Below are 15,628 nucleotides of genomic sequence, written 5' to 3' on the forward strand. Positions count from 1 at the left end.
GAAGAGGACTGCTCCTGGGACAGACGTTGTCAGAAATCGGTGTCGGCACTTAGGGAATTTTGGGGAAGTCGAATGCTCATTGTTTGGAGCTTGAGCATGTGGCAGGTGTTTGTTAGCTTCTGTAATACCCCTCCAACCCTAGCAGGTGGGCACCGTTGTCACCCTCATTTTACAGAGGGGGACGCTAAGGCACAGAGAGGTGAAGGAGTTTTCCCAAGAAAGCAGAGCTGGTACCTGGCAGAGCTGAAATATGAACCTGGTTGTCCTGCGCCAGAGCCTGCTTTTTGATCTACTGTGTGAGGGTTCCTCATTCCCTCACTTGATGAGAGACACATGTAAAGCAGTTTGTTAGGGGCCTGGCACCTTGCAGGACTGGAATTTAAAACATTCACCCAAGACAGAGTGATCTTGGACAAGTCGTTTAGCCTCTCTGCATCTCTGTTTGCTCAGCTGTCGCATGACTGAAATGATAGTATCGATACTTGCCTCATAGGGTTATTTGCCTTGAATGGCTTAACTCATTTAAATCAGTTAACACAGAGTGTGATTTGTTACTAGTTTTTTACTAAACCCTTGATTTTGTTAATAGAGGTGCTCAATTAATGTCATTATTTACTCATCCATCTAACTATTGAGCACCTATGGTGTTTGATCCTGGGGATATAATAGGAAATGAGACCCAGTCCTCATTGAGTTAGAGCCTCTAATTGCTTTCTCTTGTCTAATTGCATTGACTAGTACCTCCAGTAGCATCTACATAGTAGTGGAAAGTAGGCATCCTTGCCTTGTTCCTGACCCTAGCAGGAGTACCTTCAGTGTTGGCTTTAGGATTGAGGCATATATATTTAATTATGTTAAGGAAGCATTCATCCATTTCTAATTTTTAAAATTTATTTATTTAATTGGCTGTGTTGGGTCTTTTTTTGCTGTTTGCGGGCTTTCTTTGGTTGTGGTGAGTGGGGGGTACTCTTCATTGTGGTGCGTGGGCTCCTCATTGCCGTGGCTTCTCTTGTTGTGGAGCATGGGCTCTAGGTGCATGGGCTGCAGTAGTTGCAGCACATGGGCTCAATAGTTGTGGCTTATGGACTCTAAAGCACAGGCTCAATAGTTGTGGCGCATGGGCTTAGTTGCTCCGCGGCATGTGGGATCTTCCTGCAGCAGGGATCAAACCCATGTCCCCTGCATTGGCAGGTGGATTCTTAACCACTGCACTACCTAGGAAGCCCCCATTTCTAATTTTTTTAATTAAAAAATTTTTTTTATTTATTGGTTGCGTTGGGTCCTCGATGCCGTGTGCAGCCTTTCTCTAGTTGTGGTGAGCAGGGGCTACTCTTTGTTGCTGTGTGCAGGCTTCTCATTGTGGTGGCTTCTCTTGTTGCAGAGCACTGGCTCTGGACATGTGGGCTTCAGTAGTTGTGGCACACAGGCTCAGTAGTTGTGGCACATGGGCTTAGTTGCTCTGCAGCATGTGGGATCTCTCCGGACCAGGGATCAAACCCATGTCCCCTGCATTGGCAGGTGGATTCTTAACCACTGCGCCACCAAGGAAGTCCCATCCATTTCTATTTTCATGAGAGTTTTGGTTAAGAATGGGAGTTGAGTTATGCCATAGACATTTTAGCATCTATGGAAAAATATGATTTTATTCCTCTGAGATCACTTATATTAATAGATTTCCTGATATTGAAGCATTCCTAGTATCAACGCCACTTGCTCACTGTGTATTATTTTTTTATGGTGGTGGGGCTGGTGTCTACTGGATAATATTTAAGATTTCTTTTAGCAGCATTCATGAGTGGTATTTGTCTGTAATGTCCTTTTGGTATGCTGTTAGGTTTAGATTTCTTTCCTTCTCTATGTTCAGGAACAATGTGTGTATTATTGGGACTATCCAGTTTCTAAAGTTGTGATAGAATTCCCTTGCAAAGCCATCTGGACCTGGTACCTTTTTATGGGGTTGTTCTGTGATAGCTTTCTCGATTGTGTCTATGGGAATTGGTCTGTTTACATTTTCTATTTCTACTGGAGTCAATTTTGGTAAACTTTATCTTTCTAAGAAATTATCCATTTCACCTATCTGGGTTTTCAGATTTATTTGCCTAGAGGCATACAAAGTAAACTTATTTTTTTCTGCTGAGGGAGAGAGCTAAGTGCGTAGTAATATTGATAGAAAGAATGGGAGCCCTGACCAGTGCTACTGAGCCCACCCGGGAGGGGAGAGGTGTGCTGGCTGTCAGTAGACAGATCAGAAGTTTAATTTCTTTGTGTGTGCTTATGAATTCGATGCATTCTTACTTCTCCCAGTTTGTAATACACTGGGAGAGACGGATGGGTCCTGAGAATCCCCCGTCACTTCCAGAGGTGCCAGGTCTTCTCTGGGCTGTGTCAGGACTGACACGTCATTAGTGCTTGCTTCTAGTCTGCCTCAGTGGGTCTGGCGAGTCCCTCCTCTGGTTCCCGGTAACCTGATACATGTGGCGTTAACTTTGACCTTTCGGAAAGGAAAATGGACTTCTGGCCATTGCTTGTAAAGTTTATTCTGGTGATTCTTAAACTTTTTGGGTCACATCCCTTTGAAAGGCTGATGAAAGCTACAGATCCCATACGCTGTAGGAGCACACTGCGCATGTGCTTACCCTCCTACACTGCTCCCCCCTCAAATCCCCACCACCCACACTTGTCCCCAGCCCCACACGCATCCCCCTCTGCCCCAAGTGCACCTTTTATACCGTTTTCAGGTAGAGTCACAGACCCTGCTGTAGCCCATTCCCTAATGTCACCTGCACTTCAACTCAGGGCCACCTGCTCTCAGCCCATTCACAGGGCACAATTAAAACCTCATTCTTTCAGCAAACACTCACTGAATGCTGGTTTTGTGCCAGGCCCTGTGGGGGTACAGAGACGAATGAGATGTGGTCCTGCCCTTGCCTGGCCCCCAGGCCAATGTGGGACACAGCCTGGTAAACAAATAGGGACAAACGAGGTGCTAGGATATAGTATCAGGGGTTTTTTTTTTTTTTGGTACTTACTAAAAATAGAGCTCTACCCTAAGCAAGCAGGTTTGCTAAGCACATGTGACATTCAGAGACGTTGCCGTCTGTGTCGAGTTAAGGACAGGCCTTAATAAGCCTGCTTTATACAAATAGTCTCCAGGTGCAGCTGGAAAGGTGAAATGAGGGCTGAACTGAGCCGTGGCCTTGTCAAGGGAGGCAAAAGAACGAGGGAGAAAGTTGCCTTAATCACTCTTTACTATTGAACACATGTTATCCCAGCTTCCAAATTAAAGGCCTTCTGTTCTTAAGGTGGCCTCAGCTTTCGATCGGGAATAGAGGCTCTTAAAATCTTAAAGCTGTGTTATCTGAGTTGCTTCCCAAGGCTTTTGAGTCCTGTACGGTGATGGGGTTGAATAGATGTGAAAAATGCAGCATCGGTGGCCAGTGGCCCTCAATCCTGGCTGTACCCAGGACCGGTGAAGTCACACTCCTTGAGGGTCAGTTAACTTTTGCTGAAAGTCATTGAGTGGTACATGGCAGAGCAAGCTTTGAACCCAGGCAGTTGGGGTCCCAAGCCCCTGCCCTTAGCATTACAGCTCAGTTAGAATCTCACTGACCCCAGCTCTCCTGGGTCCCATGTCCACCAGCATGGGGTGTGGTCACCCCTTCCATTTGATATTTTATAATTATCAATTGTATATTCACTGCTGTCCTAATGGGATTATACTCATAAAACATGCAATAAAAATCAAAGTGGGAAAGGACAGGATATAAGCGGGAGTTCTGCTGTTCCTATATTTCTTTCTATATCCCAGTGGATTGTCACGCATGCCTCCCAGGGTACGTGTTCCCCCCAGCTCCAGGGGCCATTACTCAGCAAGTCAGAGCACCAGGTCTGAAATCAGGAACTCCTGGCTTGAAATTCTAACTTAGCTGTGTGACCTTGGCTAAGCAAAGGTACCTGGCATTAGCAAGCATGCAATAAATCATTGTCAAATAAATGGATGAAAAGTTGCATAATTCCTTATTAGTGGTGTGCCTCAGGGCAGGTGATTTTGATCCTCTGCTCTTGTGTTTTCTCATCTATGAAATGGGGCTGGTGATGGCAGGTTCCCACGAGGCAGTGGGACTAAGCGCAGGCAGCAGGGCTGTGTGACTGTTGGAGGGCAGTGGTGGTGGGCTCTGGGAAATCTGGCTCGCCTGACTTCTTGAGAGCATTGGTTGCTTGGAGGAGAGAGTCTTTGCCTTGGCCTTTGGTGAATCCTGAGCCTCAAGAGAAGATGCTCGTTGGAGGGGAGCCACTGGCCGCTGGGCTTCAGTTGGCATCACAGCAAGTTGTCTAACTTACGTATGATCAGTTCTTTTATTTATTTATGTATTTATTTATTATACATCTTTATGGGAGTATAATTGCTTTGTAGTTTCTGCTGTACAACAAAGTGAATCAGCTGTATTTATACGTATATCCCCATATCCCCTCCCTCTTGAGCCTCCCTCCCACCCTCGCTATCCCACCCCTCTAGGTCGTCACACAGGAGCGAGCTGATCTCCCTGTGCTATGCAGCAGCTTCCCACTAGCTATCTGTCTTGCATTTGGTAGGGTGTATATGTCAGTGCTACTCTCTCACTACCTCCCAGGCTCCCCTTCCCCGCCCCTCCAACCCGAGTTCTCTAGTCCCTTCTCTACTTCTGCGTCTTTATTCCTGCTGACACTCTGTTCATCAGTACCATTTTTCTAGATTCCATATATATGCGCAGCATACAGTATTTGTTGTTCTCTTTCTGACTTACTTCACTCTGTATGACCGTCTCTAGGTCCATCCACCTCAAAAACGTTCATCAGGCCCCTGCCTCAGACCCAGAACTTGGCCAGCTGTGAAAGCTTTCTCAGGCTGCAAGGTTGCCTGTGGCCGCCTCCCTCAGAGAGGCAGGGCCTCCCCAGGTGTCCTGCCCTGGGCCTGTGGGACCCCCTGCGCCATGGCCAGGAATAGACAGCCTTGGAAAGTACAGTGTGATGGATGCCTGCGGCTTCCCCCGCCGCGAAAGGACTTCCTCTTTCCTCCCTCCCCAGCACAGGAAACAGCCACAGGCTCTGCAGAGCTCTGGCCAAACTCAGCTTCCCTGGGCTGGTGCAAGTTTCGGTTTTTGTTAATGGTTCCCAAACTGAGCTCAGGGAAGAAGGCGAGACTCAGCCCTGGGGCTCTTCCTGGGATGCGTCAGGTGCTGTCTGCTTGCCTCCCTGGAGCAGAGCCCCACACGGGTTCCCCCAAAGCAAGAGGAACTGCCTTTGACTTTTTCCTGAACTTTTATTATGAACCTATTCCACAATGTGGAAAAGTGGAGACAATGGTGTAATTACCTCCCATGTTCCCAGCATCAGCTTCAACAATTATGAACATAAAGCCAATCTTACTTCATCCTCACCTCAATGAAGTCTTTGCGTCTCCACCCCTGCTTACTTTAAATCACATTCCAGATGGTATAACATTTTATTAATAGATTAGTATGTAGCTCTCAAAAATGAGGGCTCATGAGAAAAAATCAAATACCATGATCAGACCTAACAAAGAATAATACTTAACTTCAAATGTCCAGTGTTTAAATTTCCTGCTTGTTTCACAAGTGTCTTTTGTTGGTTAATTTGTTTGAGCCAAGATCCAAACAAGATCCTCACATTATGATTGGTTGACATGGCCATTGTCTCTTTTATTTTTTAAAAATCCCCATCAGTCTGTTTTCTTGCCATTTATTTGTTGAGGAAGCAAGGTCATTTTTCCTGTGCTGGTCTCCACGTGATGGATTTTGCCAGTGGCATCCATGTGGTGTTGTTTTACCGTGTTCCTCTGTCCCTTGCATCTCCTACAAACTGGCATTTAGATCTAAAGTCCTGTGCCTTGGACCTTTAGTGCTTTTTTTTTTCTTCTGCAAGAGAAACAGATCAAAGGTAGACAGGAAGCTCAGAGAGATTGCTTTTCCTGAGTTGGCATTTGGGACCCTCTTTGCCTCCTACTCTGAGGTTTTGGGAAAGAGCAGTTTCTCAGCTGGGCCTGTTTTAGTTAATAAGACATTTCTAAAAGCCAGTCCTTCTGTGTGAATTTTAATTGAGCCACGCCTGAGTGAGCTTTCTGAAGGTAAGAAAGTTGCCTGCAAAGCTCAGGATTTGTAAAGGCCCTTATCAAAACAAACCTGCTTGGGCATGCTGAAAAAGGGAAACTGTTAAATGAGGTGGGGGGTGAGACTCTTTAAATCTGCAATGCCTACGAAAATTATTGTAAAGACTATAGAAAGGGGCTGTTTACCTGTGTGACCCTAAGAAGGTGGGCTGCAGGTCTGAAATCTGCAATAGGTGGCATCACCCCCATTGCCATGGAGAAAGGAGGAATGTCATTAATGACCAGGCTTGGCAGGGGCCACTGATGAAGTGTGCCCATCCGCCGGGAATATGGCACTGAAATGAAAGCTCCTGGGGACACGTGTAAATAAAGAACCCATCTGTCAATCAGGTATTAATTTTAAGTTTCTGCCCTTGGCCAAGGCTTATGGGGCCCCACCATCTTCAAGGGGAAATTTCTACTTGGATTTCAAGTTGGCTGAAAGAAAGGTGGAAATCAGCTTCGCAGGCTGTGCCAGGGGTCGTGGGACTCGATGAAGGGCACAGCTCTTTAAGGTGCTGGCATGAAGGTGAGGGGGCCTTTGCTGAGTGAGTTGGAGGAAGGAAAGCAGGGAAAGTGGCCGTCCCCCCGCCCACGTCCCTTGTGCAGGGCTTTGACAGAGAGGTGGGTTAGCCACGCAAGCCCTGTTTCTGAGGGAGGATTATCTGAGGTCTATTTCTGGTTAATTCTTCTGACCAGATCTTTCCTTCTCCTTTCGGGGAGGAAGTCACCCACGTCCTGCTCTATGTCGTGCACTGCGTGACAGATGTGGGGAGACTGTCTTCTCTTAGAGATGGATCCCCCTGAAGCACAAGTTCAATCTCAGATGGCCTTCTTGAAAAACAAAGGCAGTATGGTAAGGTGACCGGATAAATAAAGTCTGATGTCATCATTTGATAGAGTATTACACAGTGATGAAAAAGGGTTTGCAGCTGCATACGATGTGGTTAAATCTCAGACATAAGGTTGAGGAAAGCTGTGACATGTACATCCCATGTGTGACATGTACATCCCATATGTGACATGTACATCCTGTGTGTTTTAGGCAAACCCAGGCTAGAGTGAGAGAAGGCAGGTGAGTGGGTCCCCCTGAGTGAGGGTTATTGGCTGGGTGGGGTCACCAGGGAACCCTCTGGCAGGATGGAAACATTCTATATCTCGAATGGGGGATACATTTGTAAAAAGGCATGAGGTGCACTTCTAATACCTGTGCGTTTTATTGCATTTAAATGATGTCTCAATTTGAACCCTAGCTCTGCCCCTGATTGTTTTTGTGACTTTGGGTGAATCCCTGCATCCCTGAGCCTCAGTGGCACCCCCTCTGACACAGAGGAGTTGGTGGTCCCTGCCTCCCAGGGTGCTTGTAAGCTGCACAGAGAGAGAGAGGGAGCTAGTACATGGGAAAGCTTGAGGCGCAGTGAACGAATAAAAATAGGAAGGCCTTTGAACTTCTTGAAAGCACGAGGGCCCCATGGAATGAATTTCAACCTGTTCTTTCCAACTCAGTTTGAGGATGGAGGTGAGGTCTCATGTCTGCCAGATGCCTGGGCCCTGCTGCCCCCATCCAAAAGCTGACCTCGAGGCACATGGGTTCCAGATTCCATACATTTCTCCACTTCTCGCCAAAAGGAATACGTGTCAGCCTGCGGGTGCGTGTGTTTTCACAAACAGCCATGCCAATAAGGCTCGGTGCTTGCAAATTGTCCCAGGTCCTGTGTGCTGGGTCCTGTGTCCCAGTCTTATGGCAGGCTGCCTGGGAGGCAGGACCGAGCCCTCCTTTCTGCCCTGTCTGGTGAAGGCAGACAGCTGCCTTAGCTGCAGCAAGGTCAGCAAAGAGCATAGCGTTCAAGGTGGCTTTTTCCAGTGGTTCCACGTTGACGAGACAGGATGGTAAACTGCCTTCCTTCCCTTTCTGGCTTTTCTGGACCTGACTTATCTGGATGGAATTTCTCACCTCTCACGCCCTGCGTCTGTATGTGTCATCTTTGAATGACGGGTGTGACAACCTGATTCTCTGTCATTATTAATACACACGATTCATTGATTGGGAATCCAATTACTGCGTGTCTGGTGGGGGCAGTTGGGTCATGGTGGGCCCTTTGGAAAGTTTGCTAAGTGCTGACTTTATTACTTGAAATGCAATCTGTAACTTTTCAAAGAAGGTCTCTCCTATAGGTGGTGCAAGCCGCCAGATGAAAAATCCATCCACCCTCTGCTCCTCTTGGCATTTCCTGAAGCCCCCAACACACAGGAGGTTATGAGAGTAGTGGGATGGAGGGAGGCAGGATTCTTTCCCAACATCTTCTCACCCTGTCCTCCGGCTGCCTATGTGCGGTGCCAGGTTGTGGCATCCTAATGCTGCCATGGCAACAGACTGTGATGTCTCAAACCCAGGGCCTGGGACTCACACCACCTCGGGGTGTGGGCTCATTGAGTGGTGGGTCTATCATCTCAGACAGGGATGGACCGCAGCTCTGGGGCCCTGCTGCCAGCCCGAGGGGTGTCTAGCCTCTGGGCCATACCCTGGCTTCTTTCCTCTGAGTCGTTCAAGCCTGAGAGCACTGGTTCACGCTGTCCCTCCCCCTCCCCCAAAGGACAGATGCCTCATGTAGGTTCCTTAGCTGGGTTTCTATTTTGGTCATTCTATTCTGCTTCCTGAAAATTCCACCCGCCTGTAGTTCTAGGCGAAGATGTTCTCTTGCTGTTCCTTTTTTCAAAAGCGATCTGTTGGCTGGGGGGTTGGCACTGGCGGCTGCCTTAGACTTGGCCGTGTGTCCTTGAGGGTGAGCAACAGACTCGCCAGAGGCTCCAGGAGGGCAGGCGCTGGCAGAGAGCTCTGTGTGGCCTGAGTGGGATTTTTAAATAATCGTTGACTCAATCCTGGGGCAAATGGAGGGATTGTGAATACTCCAAAAGAAAGGAATCTATGTCTTTAGTTGTCTAGGGCAGCCTGCCTCATGATGGGGCTCTGGAGCAGTTCCTATTCTGGGGTTCAGGTATCACCAACCAGGAAATATCCCCTTCCATGAGTTTCGGGGGTGGAGGACCCTGGTGGGCTGCTTATGACTTAATATGGCTCTGCCACTTAGAAGCTATGTGACCTTGGGCAAATTAATCACCCTCTCTGAGCCTCACTTTCCCCATTTATACAATGAGGAAACTCTGTGACCTGCTTCTTAGGGTTTTTGTGAGACAAACATTAGTATATGTTAAATGCATACACATTCTTGGTATTAAAGTAAATGGTAGAGATGTGTTATAGAGAATCATTTTGGTTATTGCAACTAGCTCACTGTGTCACTGACACTTTAGTGAGATTTAGTTGATCAGCTCCCAGGTAGCCCAGAAGAAAGAGTATAAAGCATGGAGTAGAGGGGGTGTTAGAGGCATTCTTTACCTATTCCATGTATTTTCTGAAGGCTAGCAGAGAGAAATCCCAAAGTGCTGACCAATCCATTTTATTTTTATAAAAATTTCTTCCCTTGAAGGCAGTGAAAGCAGAGAAAGAGCAGAATTTTCACTTAAAAGATCATTCTTTTCATAATACTACTAATATACTGAAAAGCCCCGTTTATTGAGTGTTCATTTTGTGTGTTTTGGGCTTCATGTGGATGAAATGAAATATCAGGTGGGTATTGTCACCAACCTCAGCACTGTGTTATACATGAGGACTCAGAGGTCCCCCAAGTCACACAGCCGGGGTGGGGGGTGGGGGCAGTGTGGGGAGGCCGTGGAGCTGGGGGCCCCTAGCACTGTGTATAGACCGAGACCCGGATCTCAGTGCAGATGGCTTCCTGAGGCAGGGCTGGAGTGGCCTCCCCAGCAATCTTGTCTTGCGGTTTTGGAGAGTGGCCAGAGATCCCCCCAAATATTCATGGGGCGTAGATGTTGGGGCGAGTACCTGGGAACTTGATGGAAGGAAGGGCGATGGTAATTTGAACTTTCAGATGTCTGCTGCAGAAATGATTTATCTGCTAGGGCTGACGGGGAGCAAATATCTCATTTCTGGGGAGCAAATATCTCATTTCTGAATCAGTTCAGGTTTGACTCATGGACTGATGCTCCCAAGAGTCTTTTGGGCCTCGGCTGTGTGCAGGCCCTGGAGCTGTAGGGCTGAAAGCAGTGGTTCCCAGCTGGGGGTGATTCTGCCTCGCACGAGAAATTTGGCAATGCCTGGAGACATTTCTGGTTGTTACAACTGAGAGAGGGGAGAGGATGCTACTGGCATCTAGTGGGCCAGGGATGCTGCTAAACATCCTACAGCCCCACAGCACAGAATTTTTTAGCCCCCAGTGTCCATAGTTCTGAGGTTGAGAACCCCTGGTCTCAGGTCTGCTGGGTTCAAGCTGTGAGACCTCGGGCAAGTTAATTCACCTCTTTATGCCTCAGTTAACTCATCTATAAAAGGGGAGTAAACAGTGCCCATCTCATAGATTGTGAGAAGTAAATAATTTACTATATGTAATGTGCTTACCGTGGAGCCTGGCATATAAATTCTCAGCAAATCTTAGCAGCAGCAGCTGCTGCTGCTCTTGTTGTTATTATTAGTGACCTTTACCTTCAAAAAGCTCACTGTCTAGTAGGAAGACAGACAAGTGAATCTGTACTTGATAGACTTCACTACACGACTCTGTAGGTTCTGGCAACACTACAGAGTCTGTAGTGTCTGATCCAGCCTAGGGAATCAGGGAGGGCTTTTAGGAGGAGGTGGCCCAAGTGAAATCTTGATGGACGAATAGTGGCTTGCTAGGAGAAGTGAGAAGAGGAGGTATGGATGGGTGTTCTGGGCTAGGGAACAGCATGTGCAAAGGCACGGAGGCACAGAGCATCTAGAGTAGCAACCTCTGAAGCCCCATGTCTGCCTCCACCTTCTTCCTCTTTCTGAGGCATTGAGTGTGGACCAGGTACCTCCCACGGCAAGTAGGATGGTTTTATGCCTTTCCGCCCCCATGAGTACACTGAACATGAGTGCCATCCCCTTGACAGAGTGCCTTCTCTTTAGTCAAGAGTGAGGCCTCTGTCAGGTGCTACTGTGTCTTTAATGCCTTTCTTTCTGACACTTGCCCTTTCCTCCCCCCACTTCCAGCTTTAAAAAAAGGTAGACTCTCTGGGCTCGTGGAAATGTCCTGCATCTTGATTGTGGTGGTAACAAGGGTGTAGAACATTTGGCAAAAGTCACTGAACTCTACACTCAAAATCTGTATGTATAAATGATAACTTACTAAAAAAGAGTATTAAGGAGAAAAAAAAGTGGGCTTCAGGCTCAGAGCCTTTGGCTAGCAACAGTGTCTCGCTTGAATTTAGTAACTTTTATTTTGATTGTATTTTTACCCTACCTACTATTTATGGAGGTGACACTGATTTTCCATTTGTGGCAGTGGTGTAAAGTTTCCTTAAAAAAAAAAAAGTAATATGCGAATGAATTTAAATAGAAATATTAAGTAAATAGTCACTGTTGGTACAAGAATATAGCAAAGATCATGCAAGTTAGTAAGAAAAGCAAGCTTTTTGGAAAACCTTCTGAGAGAACTTGGTGCTTCTGAGATGAACTTGGCCCGGCGCTGTGTGGGCCTAGTGAGGGCTGCAAGGAAGCTGTCTGCAAGGGTGGCAGTTGCTTATGGAGAAATAGGGAAGAATCCAGCTACTTAAAGAAATATTTTAATGATGAGCCTTTTGTCCGTGAGAATTACTGTCAAATACCCAGGGGACTGAGACTTAAATGATTATAAATTACCTCCATATTCTTTGCTTGTGGGTAAACTTTCAAAATCTTGGGGAGAGAAAAGAAAAGCAAAAGAAACTCCACTGCTTGGATTAATTAAAACCAATGTAAATGCTTTACATGCTTTTGCTCAGCAAACTGGCCTTTCTGTGTTTCATTGCTGCCTGGGAGTGTGTGTGTTTTTATGGTCAAAAATTTCTGTGACTTGCACATCAGGCCCAAGGGGGTGTTTCTGATAAGATGTAATGCAGTTTTTCTGATAAGGCCGGAATTTTTGCTAAGAGGCTTTCTGTGTTTTGTTTTTGCTGGTTCGCAGGGCAATGGATTATCAGAATGTTGTCAGACATGGATTTGACCTGGATCTCTTCCTAGATTAAAAATCTATGCTCTGTTACCTTCCAGGAAGGCATGTGTGTGTGTGTTTGCAGGCACAAATACAAGTTTATATTGAACTGCAGCTTTGTAAGAGCCCTAGACCCTACATACTCTAGCTAGAAAAATGAAAGCACTTCAGAGCCAGAAGCAGCCAAGGAGACTGATCTGGTTTAACACTGTTACAAACGAGGTTGAGGCCTGGAGTGGGTGGGGGACTTTTCCAAGGTCACACAGCTAGTTAGTGGCAGAGTAGGACTAGAATGCAATTTCCTGCTTCCTAAAACCAGGTGTCATTACTATATATCATGTTGTGTCAACCCCCTCCCCTTTAAAATAAATAAAAACATGTGCCTTTTGGAAATTATCTATTTTCAGTGTAGTGCAGAAACCAGCCTCCTTTCTGCCTCTGCCCTAATTACTTCATTCTCACTGGAGGAAGTCATTGTTACCTGCAACTTCCAGAGAAAGCCTGTGCGCCCATAAGCATTGTGTGTATGTGTGTGTGTGTATACACTCACCCTCTGTTTCTATCCTATGCATACTGTGTGCATCTTTAACACTACCTTGTGGTCATTGTATATTAATGCAAAGAGAACCTTTCCCACCCTTTATGTAGCTGTATTGTATCTCACTATGTGAATGATAGAATTTAAGCCATCCCTTAATCCGTCCCCTGCTGACCGACAGTAGGTTGCTTCCAGTCTTTGGGGATTATAAGCAGGGCTGGACTAACTAAATTTATGCATACCTCATTTTGCACACTTGAGAGTACATCTGCTGGATAAATTTCTAAAAGTGGCATTGCTTGGTTCCAAGTATACGTGCGTTTGGAATTTTGATAGATATTACCAAATCACCCTCTCTTAAGGTTATGTCTTTCTACTTTTTGGTTTGGATGTTAGCATCTTTGAGTAGTAGTTTAAATATTTCATTCTTTACTCATTTATTCAGCAGACTGACACATCTTTTTGGAGGGCCTGCTTTGTGGCAGGTCCTGTCCAGTTGTTAGGAATACAGTGGGGGGGTGAGCGAGTCCTCATGGAATTGACTGATTGGTGCAGGTGGGGCTGGGAGTTGGGGAGGAGGCAGATGAGAAACAAGTAAGGACAGAATTACTGCATTAGAACTGTGAGAAATGCAGTGGAGCAGAGCAGGGAAGTGTGAGTGGGGTCTAATCTCATCAAGAAGGTCAGAAAGACTTCTGGGAGCACGTGACATTTTAGCCCAGTTCCAGCGAAGGAGTGGCTTTAGTTACAGAGAGAAGAGGGCTGGGTGAGGGAGGAGTTGTTGAGCAGAGGGAATAGCAAGTGCAAAGGTCCTGAGGCAGAAAGAAGCTTGGCACTTTCTGAGAAAGACAGCCACCTGGGCTGGAGTCCAGAGAGAGAGGAGAGGGTAGAGAGAGGCAAGGCTGGAGGGGCAGGCAGAGGCTCGACTGGGCTGGCCTAGTTGCAGTTGTTTATCTTTACTCTAGGACCTGTGGAAAGCCATTTTTGAGCTCTCACCTGGGGTGGGGTATCACCTGAACCCTATGAGATCAGCTAAGCTAAGCCAGATAGCATTTACTCCAGGATGGCCCAGCAAGGGCACCGAGGTAGTGGAGGATCACCTGTGTACAACCACCAACTCTGCTGTTATAGTGCAAAAGCCAGCCACGGGCTTATGTGTAAACAAATAAGAGTGGCTTTGTTCCAGTAAAACTTTATTTACACACACAATCTGTGGGCCAGCTTTGGTCCATGGGCTGCAGTTTGCTCCGGATCTAGCAGGATGCGATTCCCTAAACAGATAATACCTGATGTGATGCGAGCTGCTAACAGGTGTCAGTGGAGAAAAGATGGCAGGGGAATGGGGTGGAGAATGACACAGGGGTGGGGATGGAGACGATCGTTTTGACAGGCCAGCCTAAGGAGCTACTGCCTAAGCAAGTATGTGAAGGAATTAAGACAAGCAGCCAGGTGAAGATCTTGAGGGGAGAGTTTCCAGGGAGAGGGAACTCCACAGCAGGAGCTGCTTGAAGAATCATGAAGATGTTAGCAGGGCTGGTGCGGAGCCAGCTTGGGGGAAAGTGGCGACAGTGGGAGTAGTGAGGCAGGCAGGGCCAGGGGACCAGTGTGTTAAGGAGTGTCCTGGGGACATCTAAGGAAGCCTTTAAAGTGGATTTCACTTTTCAACGGGCATTTCAATAGATGGCTGTGAGAACAGACCAGAGAGGGTGAGTGTAGAAATGGGGGGACCAGGGAGGAGGTGACTGCAACAGTCCAAGTGGAGGAGGGTGGCAGGAGGGGGTGACACAGGAATTTGGTTTATATTTTAATAGAGCGGTCAGGCTTTGCTGATGGATTGGACGTAAGGGCTTGAGAGAAGAGTCAAGGCTGACCCGAGGAACAACAGAAAGGGTGGAGGGGCCTCTGTTGAGCTGGGGAGCTTGAAGGAGGAGTGGGGTGAGGGGTGGTGGGAGCAAATAGCTATTTCCCTGGCTAATTTCACTCTCCAGCCGTGGGTGCTTCCGAGGTGGCAGCAGAAACCTGAGCTAGGGGGCCATGATTAAAGAAAAAATTAGATCATTCTGTATCCACTGATTTTACTAGTTTGGGAGGCTCTGTAGCTATGGCTCTGTCTTTTGGGGGCCGAGTGGCATATCTGTGGGATTTCTAATCCTATTCATCCTGTATTTGGGTGAATTGCTTCCCCTTCCTGGACCTCAGTTTCCTCATCTGTAAAATGGCACAAGATGAGACATGGCTCAGGAGTCCTGGTTGTAAATTCTGCCACTTTTTGCATGTGGGCATAAACATTTGGGATTTGAACCCAGAGTTTCATGGTCTCCAGAGCTGGTGTGGCCTCTCCTGCATCCTGTAGCTGTATCCTACAGGTAGAACAATATGATGGGCCTAGGTCAGTGTTTTTCAAACTCTGGCTGATGACTCACTGGAGGGACAGGAAACCTGTTTACTGAGTTATGACCAGAATTTAAACAAAATAACCCGAGACAGGAGGATAGATAAGAGTGCATCACACGTAGCAGGGTAAGTATTGTTTGGGGAAGCTTTTGTTTCAGTTGTCAGTGAATATGATGGTATGAACTGAATTGTGAAGTAAAATCACGTTTTTTCTAAGGGTCGCACTGAAACAAAAGTTTGGAAGCCATTAGCCCAGCCGGCCTTCCAGGTCTCTGGCTGTTGCTGCATGGCTTGGACCGGCTGTGCTCCTGCACCTGCACTAAAATCCTTCCGCTTTGATCTCTCTGTTCAAGGAATCTGGGATGAAGTGGCCTCACTTTCCTTCTGTGAGGGAAGGAGTTTCTAGCTTTGGGGTCTGGTGTGGTGGGGATTAAACAAAATAATAACAGGAGACAAAACCCAATATGTGATTGCTCTGCTCTGCAT

At 46.9% G+C, this 15,628-nt stretch overlaps 1 protein-coding gene across 3 annotated transcripts in view; it reads left to right on the forward strand.

Annotated features, from left to right (window-relative positions):
• Nucleotides 1–15,628, forward strand: part of NFATC2 (nuclear factor of activated T cells 2) — a 154,540-nt gene that overhangs the window by 19,047 nt on the left and 119,865 nt on the right. The window lies entirely within an intron of this gene.

This window comes from Hippopotamus amphibius, chromosome 12, assembly GCF_030028045.1.
Source record: "Hippopotamus amphibius kiboko isolate mHipAmp2 chromosome 12, mHipAmp2.hap2, whole genome shotgun sequence".
In the NCBI taxonomy this organism is placed as follows: Eukaryota; Metazoa; Chordata; class Mammalia; order Artiodactyla; family Hippopotamidae; genus Hippopotamus; species Hippopotamus amphibius.